Below are 13,190 nucleotides of genomic sequence, written 5' to 3' on the forward strand. Positions count from 1 at the left end.
GCGGGTTTGTTTACATTTTGCGGCTGTGGTTTGCTCCGGCTAACCTCACGCCGGACACGTTGGAAGCGAGGCCGAGACAGAGGTCCCACCAGGCGCGGGGCTTCAGTCTGACTGGCTTCCCCCGCGCCTGGCCCCTTGTCTCCGGAGATGGGACCGTCACTCACCCCCGCACTGAAGGACGCGCGGCTTGAAGGATGATGGCTGCGCTTAGCCCCTGTGCCAGGGGCTCTGAGCCAGTCCCCTTCAGCCTCAACGCGTCCGGTGGGAACACAGTCCGGGTCCACTGTCACTCACCCCTGCGCAGAAGGACGCGCGGCTTGGAGGATGATGGCTGCGCTTAGCCCCTGGCACAGGGGCTCTGCACCAGTCCCCTTCAGCCTCAACGCGTCCGGTGGAACAACAGTCCAGGCCCACTGTCACTCACCCCCGCACTGAAGGACGCGCGGCTTGGAGGATGATGGCTGCGCTTAGCCCCTGTTACAGGGGCTCTGCGCCAGTCTCCTTCAGCCTCAACGCGTCCGACGGAACCACAGTCCGAGCCCATTGTCACTCACCCCCGCGCAGCAGGAGGCGCGGCTTGAAGGATGATGGCTGCGCTTAGCCCCTGGGCCCAAGGGCTCTGCGCCAGTCCCCTTCAGCCTCAACGTGTCCGATGGCTCTGCGCGGGGCGGGGGGCAGGGCCGGCGCATATTTTTGGTCCGACTCCGGTCCCTTCCTCGTCTCTGAGTTTGTCAAATGCAGCGCCTGTCCAGGGCTCACTTTGCTATCAACTGGCTGGTCACCGCCATCGTAGGGCCCCGTTCTGGTTTCATCCAGCTTCGAAGGCTCCTGCGCACTGCGGGGTTGTTGGCATTTGTGGTCCTGATTTGCGCTGGCTCACCCTCACGCTGGACACAGCGCCAGATGATATATTTGGTCCGACTCCGGTCCCTTCCTCGTCTCTGAGTTTGTCAAATGCAGCTCCTGTCCAGGGCTCACTTTGCTATCAACTGGCTGGTCACCGCCATCGTAGGGCCCCGTTCTGGTTTCATCCAGCTTCGAAGGCTCCTGCGCACTGCGGGGTTGTTGGCATTTGTGGTCCAGAGCCCCGGCTCTAAATTAAACCTGTTACCCTAGTAGGCCGGCCTCCGGGTCCCCCTCTCTTCTTCGGTTATGGAGTACATTGGGCGCGGGGGCAGCCAGTGGAGGGCAAGGGCCCTGCCTCCAAGTGTGGTGTAGGGGACAGGGGAGCCAGGGCCTTGGGGTCCTGGTGCTTTTTATCTTTTAAAGTGGCTCAGAGTACCAAGGGCACGGACTTCCAGGGGGCTGCACCAAGGGTGTGTAGCTCGTGTTGGGGTGCGTAAGTGTGGGTACCCGGGGACGAAAGGTGGGCCGGGGCCGGCGCGAGCCTCTGTGGTGAGTGCTGGGCCGTTCCCTTGGTACTCCAGTCGGAGTACCAAGGGCACGGACTTCCATGGTATAGTACCAAGGGCACGGACCTCCAGGGGGCTGAAACAAGGGTGTGTAGCCCGTGTGGGGGTGCTTAAGTGTGGGTCCCCGGGTTCGAAGGGAGGGCCTGGTCCCCGGTGGTCATCCCCGGAGTCCCAGAGCCTGCAACCCGGGGAAGAGTGGCCCGTCCCCAGACTGAGTTTGGGGGAATGCGGGGTGGCTCTGGAGGGGCTCCAGGGGTTCCAGGGGGTGCTCAGTGGGGGCCATGCCCAGCCAGAGTGGCCCTTCCCCGGGGTGAGTCTGGAGGAGTGGGGGGTGGCTCTGGAGGTGCTCCGGGGGCTCCAGGGGTTCCAGGGGGTGCTCAGCGGAGGCCATGCCCAGCCAGAGTGGCCCTTCCCCGGGGTGAGTCTGGGGAGAGTGGGGGGTGGCTCTGGAGGTGCTCCGGGGGCTCCAGGGGGTGCTCAGTGGAGGCCATGCCCAGCCAGAGTGGCCCTTCCCCGGGGTGAGTCTGGAGGAGTGGGGGGTGGCTCTGGAGGTGCTCCGGGGGCTCCAGGGGGTGCTCAGTGGAGGCCATGCCCAGCCAGAGTGGCCCTTCCCCGGGCAGAATCTGGGGAGAGTGGGGGGTGGCTCTGGAGGTGCTCCGGGGGCTCCAGGGGCTCCAGGGGGTGCTCAGTGGAGGCCATGCCCAGCCAGAGTGGCCCTTCCCCGGGCAGAGTCTGGAGGAGTGGGGGGTGGCTCTGGAGGTGCTCCGGGGGCTCCAGGGGGTGCTCAGTGGAGGCCATGCCCAGCCAGAGTGGCCCTTCCCCGGGCAGAATCTGGGGAGAGTGGGGGGTGGCTCTGGAGGTGCTCCGGGGGCTCCAGGGGTTCCAGGGGGTGCTCAGTGGGGGCCATGCCCAGCCAGAGTGGCCCTTCCCCGGGCATAGTCTGGGGAGAGTGGGGGTGGCTCTGGAGGTGCTCCGGGGGCTCCAGGGGGTGCTCAGTGGAGGCCATGCCCAGCCAGAGTGGCCCTTCCCCGGGCAGAATCTGGGGAGAGTGGGGGGTGGCTCTGGAGGTGCTCCGGGGGCTCCAGGGGTTCCAGGGGGTGCTCAGTGGGGGCCATGCCCAGCCAGAGTGGCCCTTCCCCGGGCATAGTCTGGGGAGAGTGGGGGGTGGCTCTGGAGGTGCTCCGGGGGCTCCAGGGGGTGCTCAGTGGAGGCCATGCCCAGCCAGAGTGGCCCTTCCCCGGGCAGAATCTGGGGAGAGTGGGGGGTGGCTCTGGAGGTGCTCCGGGGGCTCCAGGGGTTCCAGGGGGTGCTCAGCGGAGGCCATGCCCAGCCAGAGTGGCCCTTCCCCGGGGTGAGTCTGGGGAGAGTGGGGGGTGGCTCTGGAGGTGCTCCGGGGGCTCCAGGGGGTGCTCAGTGGAGGCCATGCCCAGCCAGAGTGGCCCTTCCCCGGGCAGAGTCTGGAGGAGTGGGGGGTGGCTCTGGAGGTGCTCCGGGGGCTCCAGGGGGTGCTCAGTGGAGGCCATGCCCAGCCAGAGTGGCCCTTCCCCGGGCAGAGTCTGGAGGAGTGGGGGGTGGCTCTGGAGGTGCTCCGGGGGCTCCAGGGGTTCCAGGGGGTGCTCAGTGGGGGCCATGCCCAGCCAGAGTGGCCCTTCCCCGGGCAAAGTCTGGAGGAGTGGGGGGTGGCTCTGGAGGGGTTCCAGGGGGTGCTCGGCGGAGGCCATGCCCAGCCAGAGTGGCCCTTCCCCGGGCATAGTCTGGGGAGAGTGGGGGGTGGCTCTGGAGGTGCTCCGGGGGCTCCAGGGGGTGCTCAGTGGAGGCCATGCCCAGCCAGAGTGGCCCTTCCCCGGGGTGAGTCTGGAGGAGTGGGGGGTGGCTCTGGAGGTGCTCCGGGGGCTCCAGGGGTTCCAGGGGGTGCTCAGTGGGGGCCATGCCCAGCCAGAGTGGCCCTTCCTCGGGCAAAGTCTGGTCGTGTGCGGGGTGGATGATCCCTGCTCCGCCTCACGCGAGTTCGAGACCGGCTGGGTGCCCTTTTATCCATGAGGCACTGCACTGCCTCCGGCAGCCGAGTTCGGGGCCCGGTGAGGGCTCCAGGCTCCAGGGGCTCCGACCCGGAGCCTCCGACCCGCAGAAGGTGCTCCCTGGCCGGGCAAAGTCTGGCCGTGTGCGGGGTGGATGATCCCTGCTCCGCCTCACGCGAGTTCGAGACCGGCTGGGTGCCCTTTTATCCATGAGGCACTGCACTGCCTCCGGCAGCCGAGTTCGGGGCCCGGTGAGGGCTCCAGGCTCCAGGGGCTCCGACCCGGAGCCTCCGACCCGCAGAAGGTGCTCCCTGGCCGGGCAAAGTCTGGCCGTGTGCGGGGTGGATGATCCCTGCTCCGCCTCACGCGAGTTCGAGACCGGCTGGGTGCCCTTTTATCCATGAGGCACTGCACTGCCTCCGGCAGCCGAGTTCGGGGCCCGGTGAGGGCTCCAGGCTCCAGGGGCTCCGACCCGGAGCCTCCGACCCGCAGAAGGTGCTCCCTGGCCGGGCATAGTCTGGCCGTGAGCGGGGTGGATGATCCCTGCTCCGCCTCACGCGAGTTCGAGACCGGCTGGGTGCCCTTTTATCCAAGAATCAACTGGAGTTTGGAGCTTCTACGGGCCTCCAGGGGCACTGCCGACCCAGAGCTGTGCCCCGGCTTCAGTTCTCTGTATCTCAGGAAGTTTTTTATTTATACATTTATTTCATCCATAATCTCTGGCGCCTAAAGGGTTAAATGCCATCTTTTTGTCCTCTTGAGACACGGCTATACAGTTCAAAGGGCAGTCTAAATATTGCTGAAGGACATTGTTGTATTTGGTCTTTTAAGAAATACAAAATCTGTTTACGTAAAGAGCATCAAACTCACAGGGGCATCCGGGTATGAACCGTGGACCCGATAAAAGTACATGCTTCGAGCCGGATTTGAACCAGCGACCTAAGGATTACAGGATTGCAGACTACAGTCCTCCGCTCTTCCAACTGAGCTATCGAAGGTGACAGCACATAACCTAGTGTAAAAAACTATAGCCGTGCCAACCTGTGTCCGTGCTCTTGCCCTTACAGTCTCATGAACGTTTTCATGTAGTGTGAGCCCAGTCTTTGAGGTCATTTCAAGTCACACAGTAGATATAGTAGCTATAGTATATTCCGAGTGTGAAGAGGCTGGGATGAAAATCAGCACCTCCAAAACCGAGGCCATGGTTCTCAACCAGATAAAGGTGGCTTGCCGGGTGGGAAGAGCCAGTATCTATGGGTCAACATTCGGCCATCTCGTGGAAACTGGGCCGTTCCACCAAGGAAGATGCTTAAAGTCCAGAAGGCAGCTGGAGAATGTGGGCATCCTTCTCGCTTTCTCAGCAAGCACTGTAGCATTTGAGCTAATCCTCATCCCTTCTCCTTAGATCCCTTAAGAGCAGCTCAGGGGCTCTGCGTGTAGTCTAAAACTGAGTACCTCTGTTTCACCTGTATGTGGCTGATGTTACTATAACGCTGGACGTTTGCTGGATGTTCCTTGTGTTTTCTCCAAGAAAGAATTTGTGTTCCGTTTCCTGCTCTTTCTCGTGGATGATGTCTCAACATATTTATGGGGTCCATAGACAATGCTCTACCATTTGAACTCATCATGGAAAAAGATGGGAGAGAACTCACAGAAAGGACTGTTTACATTGGCTCATGTGCTCGCACTTACAGAGCCAATGTAAACATACAAAGTATGTTGAAGTAATCAGGGACACGTTAAGTGTCCTGTTGTTTAATGTGCTGAAGCAGTATCAGTATCAACCTTGTGGTACGCTCTTAAATTCTTTGGTGGAGCATAATAACAAGGTACTTATATCGACGAGGATGGGATTCGAACCCACGCGTGCAGAGCACAATGGATTAGCAGTCCATCGCCTTAACCACTCGGCCACCTCGTCAGTGCACATTCCTATATCCTATGGAAACGTGTTGGTGGAAGTAAAATTCCAACCAGACTAATGATTTATCCTTGGGTTTCACTTTCTTCCAAAAGGGTTACAGTAGATACACGAGGGCCATTTCATATTGCTGTGGTGCCCATGCAGCCCTGGCTGGTTACCAAAAGATGTCTGAAATCACAGGAGCTGCGTAATCTCGGTTGAGCCGTCCAAAGTTGGTGTGACTGAGACGAACTGAAGATGTCCTTTGAAAGATGGTCACACAGCTCTGAGACAGTCCCATTCAACAAACTGTACGTAGGAACACAGGTGATCCTTTCTTTGAATTCAAATCTCAAATATTTGTATTATTATTTCTTTTGCTGAGTGAAAACCGAAAGCTCCATTTGGTTTACTCCTGCATGAATACATAATGCCATTACCTTTGGATTTGAAAAACCAAACGATATTCATCTCACCACGTATTTAACATACATAACAAGGCAAGGTAAGGCAAGTTCTGTTGTAGAGCAAAATTCGTCCACAAAGCAATTCAAAGTGTTTTACACAACAGGAAAAGATGCAGTATTGATGAAAGAGTAAAACCGAATGGGCACTTCATTTTTTTATCTTGCATCTTAAAAATACAAATGGCCTACTAGTATAGGATTTTAACTCCCAGATTCTGAAGAAATAGTCACCTTGCATTAAAAAATGTCATTGCAAAGATGTTGCAAAAAATGGCTAAAATCTGCAAACAATGTGGATTTTCTTAAAGAAACCAAGAAAGAGGGCCTAGCACTGTACCAACTGAGCTATCGAAGGTGACAGAGGGGCACTAAGTGTTGAAAGCTACGGCCACAATAAATGTCTTAAATGCCATCTTTTTGTCCTCTTGAGACACGGCTATACAGTTCAAAGGGCAGTCTAAATATTGCTGAAGGACATTGTTGTATTTGGTCTTTTAAGAAATACAAAATCTGTTTACGTAAAGAGCATCAAACTCACAGGGGCATCCGGGTATGAACCGTGGACCCGATAAAAGTACATCCTTCGAGCCGGATTTGAACCAGCGACCTAAGGATTACAGGATTGCAGACTACAGTCCTCCGCTCTTCCAACTGAGCTATCGAAGGTGACAGCACATAACCTAGTGTAAAAAACTATAGCCGTGTATAGCCAACCTGTGTCCGTGCTCTTGCCCTTACAGTCTCATGAACGTTTTCATGTAGTGTGAGCCCAGTCTTTGAGGTCATTTCAAGTCACACAGTAGATATAGTAGCTATAGTATATTCCGAGTGTGAAGAGGCTGGGATGAAAATCAGCACCTCCAAAACCGAGGCCATGGTTCTCAACCAGATAAAGGTGGCTTGCCGGGTGGGAAGAGCCAGTATCTATGGGTCAACATTCGGCCATCTCGTGGAAACTGGGCCGTTCCACCAAGGAAGATGCTTAAAGTCCAGAAGGCAGCTGGAGAATGTGGGCATCCTTCTCGCTTTCTCAGCAAGCACTGTAGCATTTGAGCTAATCCTCATCCCTTCTCCTTAGATCCCTTAAGAGCAGCTCAGGGGCTCTGCGTGTAGTCTAAAACTGAGTACCTCTGTTTCACCTGTATGTGGCTGATGTTACTATAACGCTGGACGTTTGCTGGATGTTCCTTGTGTTTTCTCCAAGAAAGAATTTGTGTTCCGTTTCCTGCTCTTTCTCATGGATGATGTCTCAACATATTTATGGGGTCCATAGACAATGCTCTACCATTTGAACTCATCATGGAAAAAGATGGGAGAGAACTCACAGAAAGGACTGTTTACATTGGCTCATGTGCTCGCACTTACAGAGCCAATGTAAACATACAAAGTATGTTGAAGTAATCAGGGACACGTTAAGTGTCCTGTTGTTTAATGTGCTGAAGCAGTATCAGTATCAACCTTGTGGTACGCTCTTAAATTCTTTGGTGGAGTATAATAACACATTCCTATATCCTATGGAAACGTGTTGGTGGAAGTAAAATTCCAACCAGACTAATGATTTATCCTTGGGTTTCACTTTCTTCCAAAAGGGTTACAGTAGATACACGAGGGCCATTTCATATTGCTGTGGTGCCCATGCAGCCCTGGCTGGTTACCAAAAGATGTCTGAAATCACAGGAGCTGCGTAATCTCGGTTGAGCCGTCCAAAGTTGGTGTGACTGAGACGAACTGAAGATGTCCTTTGAAAGATGGTCACACAGCTCTGAGACAGTCCCATTCAACAAACTGTACGTAGGAACACAGGTGATCCTTTCTTTGAATTCAAATCTCAAATATTTGTATTATTATTTCTTTTGCTGAGTGAAAACCGAAAGCTCCATTTGGTTTACTCCTGCATGAATACATAATGCCATTACCTTTGGATTTGAAAAACCAAACGATATTCATCTCACCACGTATTTAACATACATAACAAGGCAAGGTAAGGCAAGTTCTGTTGTAGAGCAAAATTCGTCCACAAAGCAATTCAAAGTGTTTTACACAACAGGAAAAGATGCAGTATTGATGAAAGAGTAAAACCGAATGGGCACTTCATTTTTTTATCTTGCATCTTAAAAATACAAATGGCCTACTAGTATAGGATTTTAACTCCCAGATTCTGAAGAAATAGTCACCTTGCATTAAAAAATGTCATTGCAAAGATGTTGCAAAAAATGGCTAAAATCTGCAAACAATGTGGATTTTCTTAAAGAAACCAAGAAAGAGGGCCTAGCACTGTACCAACTGAGCTATCGAAGGTGACAGAGGGGCACTAAGTGTTGAAAGCTACGGCCACAATAAATGTCTTAAATGCCATCTTTTTGTCCTCTTGAGACACGGCTATACAGTTCAAAGGGCAGTCTAAATATTGCTGAAGGACATTGTTGTATTTGGTCTTTTAAGAAATACAAAATCTGTTTACGTAAAGAGCATCAAACTCACAGGGGCATCCGGGTATGAACCGTGGACCCGATAAAAGTACATCCTTCGAGCCGGATTTGAACCAGCGACCTAAGGATTACAGGATTGCAGACTACAGTCCTCCGCTCTTCCAACTGAGCTATCGAAGGTGACAGCACATAACCTAGTGTAAAAAACTATAGCCGTGTATAGCCAACCTGTGTCCGTGCTCTTGCCCTTACAGTCTCATGAACGTTTTCATGTAGTGTGAGCCCAGTCTTTGAGGTCATTTCAAGTCACACAGTAGATATAGTAGCTATAGTATATTCCGAGTGTGAAGAGGCTGGGATGAAAATCAGCACCTCCAAAACCGAGGCCATGGTTCTCAACCAGATAAAGGTGGCTTGCCGGGTGGGAAGAGCCAGTATCTATGGGTCAACATTCGGCCATCTCGTGGAAACTGGGCCGTTCCACCAAGGAAGATGCTTAAAGTCCAGAAGGCAGCTGGAGAATGTGGGCATCCTTCTCGCTTTCTCAGCAAGCACTGTAGCATTTGAGCTAATCCTCATCCCTTCTCCTTAGATCCCTTAAGAGCAGCTCAGGGGCTCTGCGTGTAGTCTAAAACTGAGTACCTCTGTTTCACCTGTATGTGGCTGATGTTACTATAACGCTGGACGTTTGCTGGATGTTCCTTGTGTTTTCTCCAAGAAAGAATTTGTGTTCCGTTTCCTGCTCTTTCTCATGGATGATGTCTCAACATATTTATGGGGTCCATAGACAATGCTCTACCATTTGAACTCATCATGGAAAAAGATGGGAGAGAACTCACAGAAAGGACTGTTTACATTGGCTCATGTGCTCGCACTTACAGAGCCAATGTAAACATACAAAGTATGTTGAAGTAATCAGGGACACGTTAAGTGTCCTGTTGTTTAATGTGCTGAAGCAGTATCAGTATCAACCTTGTGGTACGCTCTTAAATTCTTTGGTGGAGTATAATAACACATTCCTATATCCTATGGAAACGTGTTGGTGGAAGTAAAATTCCAACCAGACTAATGATTTATCCTTGGGTTTCACTTTCTTCCAAAAGGGTTACAGTAGATACACGAGGGCCATTTCATATTGCTGTGGTGCCCATGCAGCCCTGGCTGGTTACCAAAAGATGTCTGAAATCACAGGAGCTGCGTAATCTCGGTTGAGCCGTCCAAAGTTGGTGTGACTGAGACGAACTGAAGATGTCCTTTGAAAGATGGTCACACAGCTCTGAGACAGTACCATTCAACAAACTGTACGTAGGAACACAGGTGATCCTTTCTTTGAATTCAAATCTCAAATATTTGTATTATTATTTCTTTTGCTGAGTGAAAACCGAAAGCTCCATTTGGTTTACTCCTGCATGAATACATAATGCCATTACCTTTGGATTTGAAAAACCAAACGATATTCATCTCACCACGTATTTAACATACATAACAAGGCAAGGTAAGGCAAGTTCTGTTGTAGAGCAAAATTCGTCCACAAAGCAATTCAAAGTGTTTTACACAACAGGAAAAGATGCAGTATTGATGAAAGAGTAAAACCGAATGGGCACTTCATTTTTTTATCTTGCATCTTAAAAATACAAATGGCCTACTAGTATAGGATTTTAACTCCCAGATTCTGAAGAAATAGTCACCTTGCATTAAAAAATGTCATTGCAAAGATGTTGCAAAAAATGGCTAAAATCTGCAAACAATGTGGATTTTCTTAAAGAAACCAAGAAAGAGGGCCTAGCACTGTACCAACTGAGCTATCGAAGGTGACAGAGGGGCACTAAGTGTTGAAAGCTACGGCCACAATAAATGTCTTAAATGCCATCTTTTTGTCCTCTTGAGACACGGCTATACAGTTCAAAGGGCAGTCTAAATATTGCTGAAGGACATTGTTGTATTTGGTCTTTTAAGAAATACAAAATCTGTTTACGTAAAGAGCATCAAACTCACAGGGGCATCCGGGTATGAACCGTGGACCCGATAAAAGTACATCCTTCGAGCCGGATTTGAACCAGCGACCTAAGGATTACAGGATTGCAGACTACAGTCCTCCGCTCTTCCAACTGAGCTATCGAAGGTGACAGCACATAATCTAGTGTAAAAAACTATAGCCGTGTATAGCCAACCTGTGTCCGTGCTCTTGCCTTTACAGTCTCATGAACGTTTTCATGTAGTGTGAGCCCAGTCTTTGAGGTCATTTCAAGTCACACAGTAGATATAGTAGCTATAGTATATTCCGAGTGTGAAGAGGCTGGGATGAAAATCAGCACCTCCAAAACCGAGGCCATGGTTCTCAACCAGATAAAGGTGGCTTGCCGGGTGGGAAGAGCCAGTATCTATGGGTCAACATTCGGCCATCTCGTGGAAACTGGGCCGTTCCACCAAAGAAGATGCTTAAAGTCCAGAAGGCAGCTGGAGAATGTGGGCATCCTTCTCGCTTTCTCAGCAAGCACTGTAGCATTTGAGCTAATCCTCATCCCTTCTCCTTAGATCCCTTAAGAGCAGCTCAGGGGCTCTGCGTGTAGTCTAAAACTGAGTACCTCTGTTTCACCTGTATGTGGCTGATGTTACTATAACGCTGGACGTTTGCTGGATGTTCCTTGTGTTTTCTCCAAGAAAGAATTTGTGTTCCGTTTCCTGCTCTTTCTCATGGATGATGTCTCAACATATTTATGGGGTCCATAGACAATGCTCTACCATTTGAACTCATCATGGAAAAAGATGGGAGAGAACTCACAGAAAGGACTGTTTACATTGGCTCATGTGCTCGCACTTACAGAGCCAATGTAAACATACAAAGTATGTTGAAGTAATCAGGGACACGTTAAGTGTCCTGTTGTTTAATGTGCTGAAGCAGTATCAGTATCAACCTTGTGGTACGCCCTTAAATTCTTTGGTGGAGTATAATAACACATTCCTATATCCTATGGAAACGTGTTGGTGGAAGTAAAATTCCAACCAGACTAATGATTTATCCTTGGGTTTCACTTTCTTCCAAAAGGGTTACAGTAGATACACGAGGGCCATTTAATATTGCTGTGGTGCCCATGCAGCCCTGGCTGGTTACCAAAAGATGTCTGAAATCACAGGAGCTGCGTAATCTCGGTTGAGCCGTCCAAAGTTGGTGTGACTGAGACGAACTGAAGATGTCCTTTGAAAGATGGTCACACAGCTCTGAGACAGTCCCATTCAACAAACTGTACGTAGGAACACAGGTGATCCTTTCTTTGAATTCAAATCTCAAATATTTGTATTATTATTTCTTTTGCTGAGTGAAAACCGAAAGCTCCATTTGGTTTACTCCTGCATGAATACATAATGCCATTACCTTTGGATTTGAAAAACCAAACGATATTCATCTCACCACGTATTTAACATACATAACAAGGCAAGGTAAGGCAAGTTCTGTTGTAGAGCAAAATTCGTCCACAAAGCAATTCAAAGTGTTTTACACAACAGGAAAAGATGCAGTATTGATGAAAGAGTAAAACCGAATGGGCACTTCATTTTTTTATCTTGCATCTTAAAAATACAAATGGCCTACTAGTATAGGATTTTAACTCCCAGATTCTGAAGAAATAGTCACCTTGCATTAAAAAATGTCATTGCAAAGATGTTGCAAAAAATGGCTAAAATCTGCAAACAATGTGGATTTTCTTAAAGAAACCAAGAAAGAGGGCCTAGCACTGTACCAACTGAGCTATCGAAGGTGACAGAGGGGCACTAAGTGTTGAAAGCTACGGCCACAATAAATGTCTTAAATGCCATCTTTTTGTCCTCTTGAGACACGGCTATACAGTTCAAAGGGCAGTCTAAATATTGCTGAAGGACATTGTTGTATTTGGTCTTTTAAGAAATACAAAATCTGTTTACGTAAAGAGCATCAAACTCACAGGGGCATCCGGGTATGAACCGTGGACCCGATAAAAGTACATCCTTCGAGCCGGATTTGAACCAGCGACCTAAGGATTACAGGATTGCAGACTACAGTCCTCCGCTCTTCCAACTGAGCTATCGAAGGTGACAGCGCATAACCTAGTGTAAAAAACTATAGCCGTGTATAGCCAACCTGTGTCCGTGCTCTTGCCCTTACAGTCTCATGAACGTTTTCATGTAGTGTGAGCCCAGTCTTTGAGGTCATTTCAAGTCACACAGTAGATATAGTAGCTATAGTATATTCCGAGTGTGAAGAGGCTGGGATGAAAATCAGCACCTCCAAAACCGAGGCCATGGTTCTCAACCAGATAAAGGTGGCTTGCCGGGTGGGAAGAGCCAGTATCTATGGGTCAACATTCGGCCATCTCGTGGAAACTGGGCCGTTCCACCAAGGAAGATGCTTAAAGTCCAGAAGGCAGCTGGAGAATGTGGGCATCCTTCTCGCTTTCTCAGCAAGCACTGTAGCATTTGAGCTAATCCTCATCCCTTCTCCTTAGATCCCTTAAGAGCAGCTCAGGGGCTCTGCGTGTAGTCTAAAACTGAGTACCTCTGTTTCACCTGTATGTGGCTGATGTTACTATAACGCTGGACGTTTGCTGGATGTTCCTTGTGTTTTCTCCAAGAAAGAATTTGTGTTCCGTTTCCTGCTCTTTCTCATGGATGATGTCTCAACATATTTATGGGGTCCATAGACAATGCTCTACCATTTGAACTCATCATGGAAAAAGATGGGAGAGAACTCACAGAAAGGACTGTTTACATTGGCTCATGTGCTCGCACTTACAGAGCCAATGTAAACATACAAAGTATGTTGAAGTAATCAGGGACACGTTAAGTGTCCTGTTGTTTAATGTGCTGAAGCAGTATCAGTATCAACCTTGTGGTACGCTCTTAAATTCTTTGGTGGAGTATAATAACACATTCCTATATCCTATGGAAACGTGTTGGTGGAAGTAAAATTCCAACCAGACTAATGATTT

General features: G+C 50.2%; 6 non-coding genes across 6 annotated transcripts; all 6 read right to left on the minus strand.

Annotated features, from left to right (window-relative positions):
* Positions 1–4,341: 4,341 nt before the first annotated feature.
* Positions 4,342–4,428, minus strand: trnay-gua (transfer RNA tyrosine (anticodon GUA)). Its single transcript is given in 2 exon segments — positions 4,342–4,377; positions 4,392–4,428. It is a non-coding gene; the product is annotated as a tRNA-Tyr (tRNA).
* Positions 4,429–5,269: 841 nt separating this feature from the next.
* Positions 5,270–5,351, minus strand: trnas-gcu (transfer RNA serine (anticodon GCU)). The gene has a single exon. It is a non-coding gene; the product is annotated as a tRNA-Ser (tRNA).
* A 1,028-nt stretch (positions 5,352–6,379) lies between these two features.
* Positions 6,380–6,466, minus strand: trnay-gua (transfer RNA tyrosine (anticodon GUA)). The gene is given in 2 exon segments: positions 6,380–6,415; positions 6,430–6,466. It is a non-coding gene; the product is annotated as a tRNA-Tyr (tRNA).
* A 1,856-nt stretch (positions 6,467–8,322) lies between these two features.
* trnay-gua (transfer RNA tyrosine (anticodon GUA)) lies at positions 8,323–8,409 on the minus strand. Its single transcript is given in 2 exon segments — positions 8,323–8,358; positions 8,373–8,409. It is a non-coding gene; the product is annotated as a tRNA-Tyr (tRNA).
* A 1,856-nt stretch (positions 8,410–10,265) lies between these two features.
* Positions 10,266–10,352, minus strand: trnay-gua (transfer RNA tyrosine (anticodon GUA)). The gene is given in 2 exon segments: positions 10,266–10,301; positions 10,316–10,352. It is a non-coding gene; the product is annotated as a tRNA-Tyr (tRNA).
* Positions 10,353–12,208: 1,856 nt separating this feature from the next.
* Positions 12,209–12,295, minus strand: trnay-gua (transfer RNA tyrosine (anticodon GUA)). The gene is given in 2 exon segments: positions 12,209–12,244; positions 12,259–12,295. It is a non-coding gene; the product is annotated as a tRNA-Tyr (tRNA).
* Positions 12,296–13,190: the final 895 nt, after the last annotated feature.

This window comes from Eucyclogobius newberryi, unplaced genomic scaffold (genome assembly GCF_026437365.1).
Source record: "Eucyclogobius newberryi isolate DKJ021-1_F unplaced genomic scaffold, fEucNew1.0.hap1 SCAF_6, whole genome shotgun sequence".
Lineage (NCBI taxonomy): Eukaryota > Metazoa > Chordata > Actinopteri > Gobiiformes > Gobiidae > Eucyclogobius > Eucyclogobius newberryi.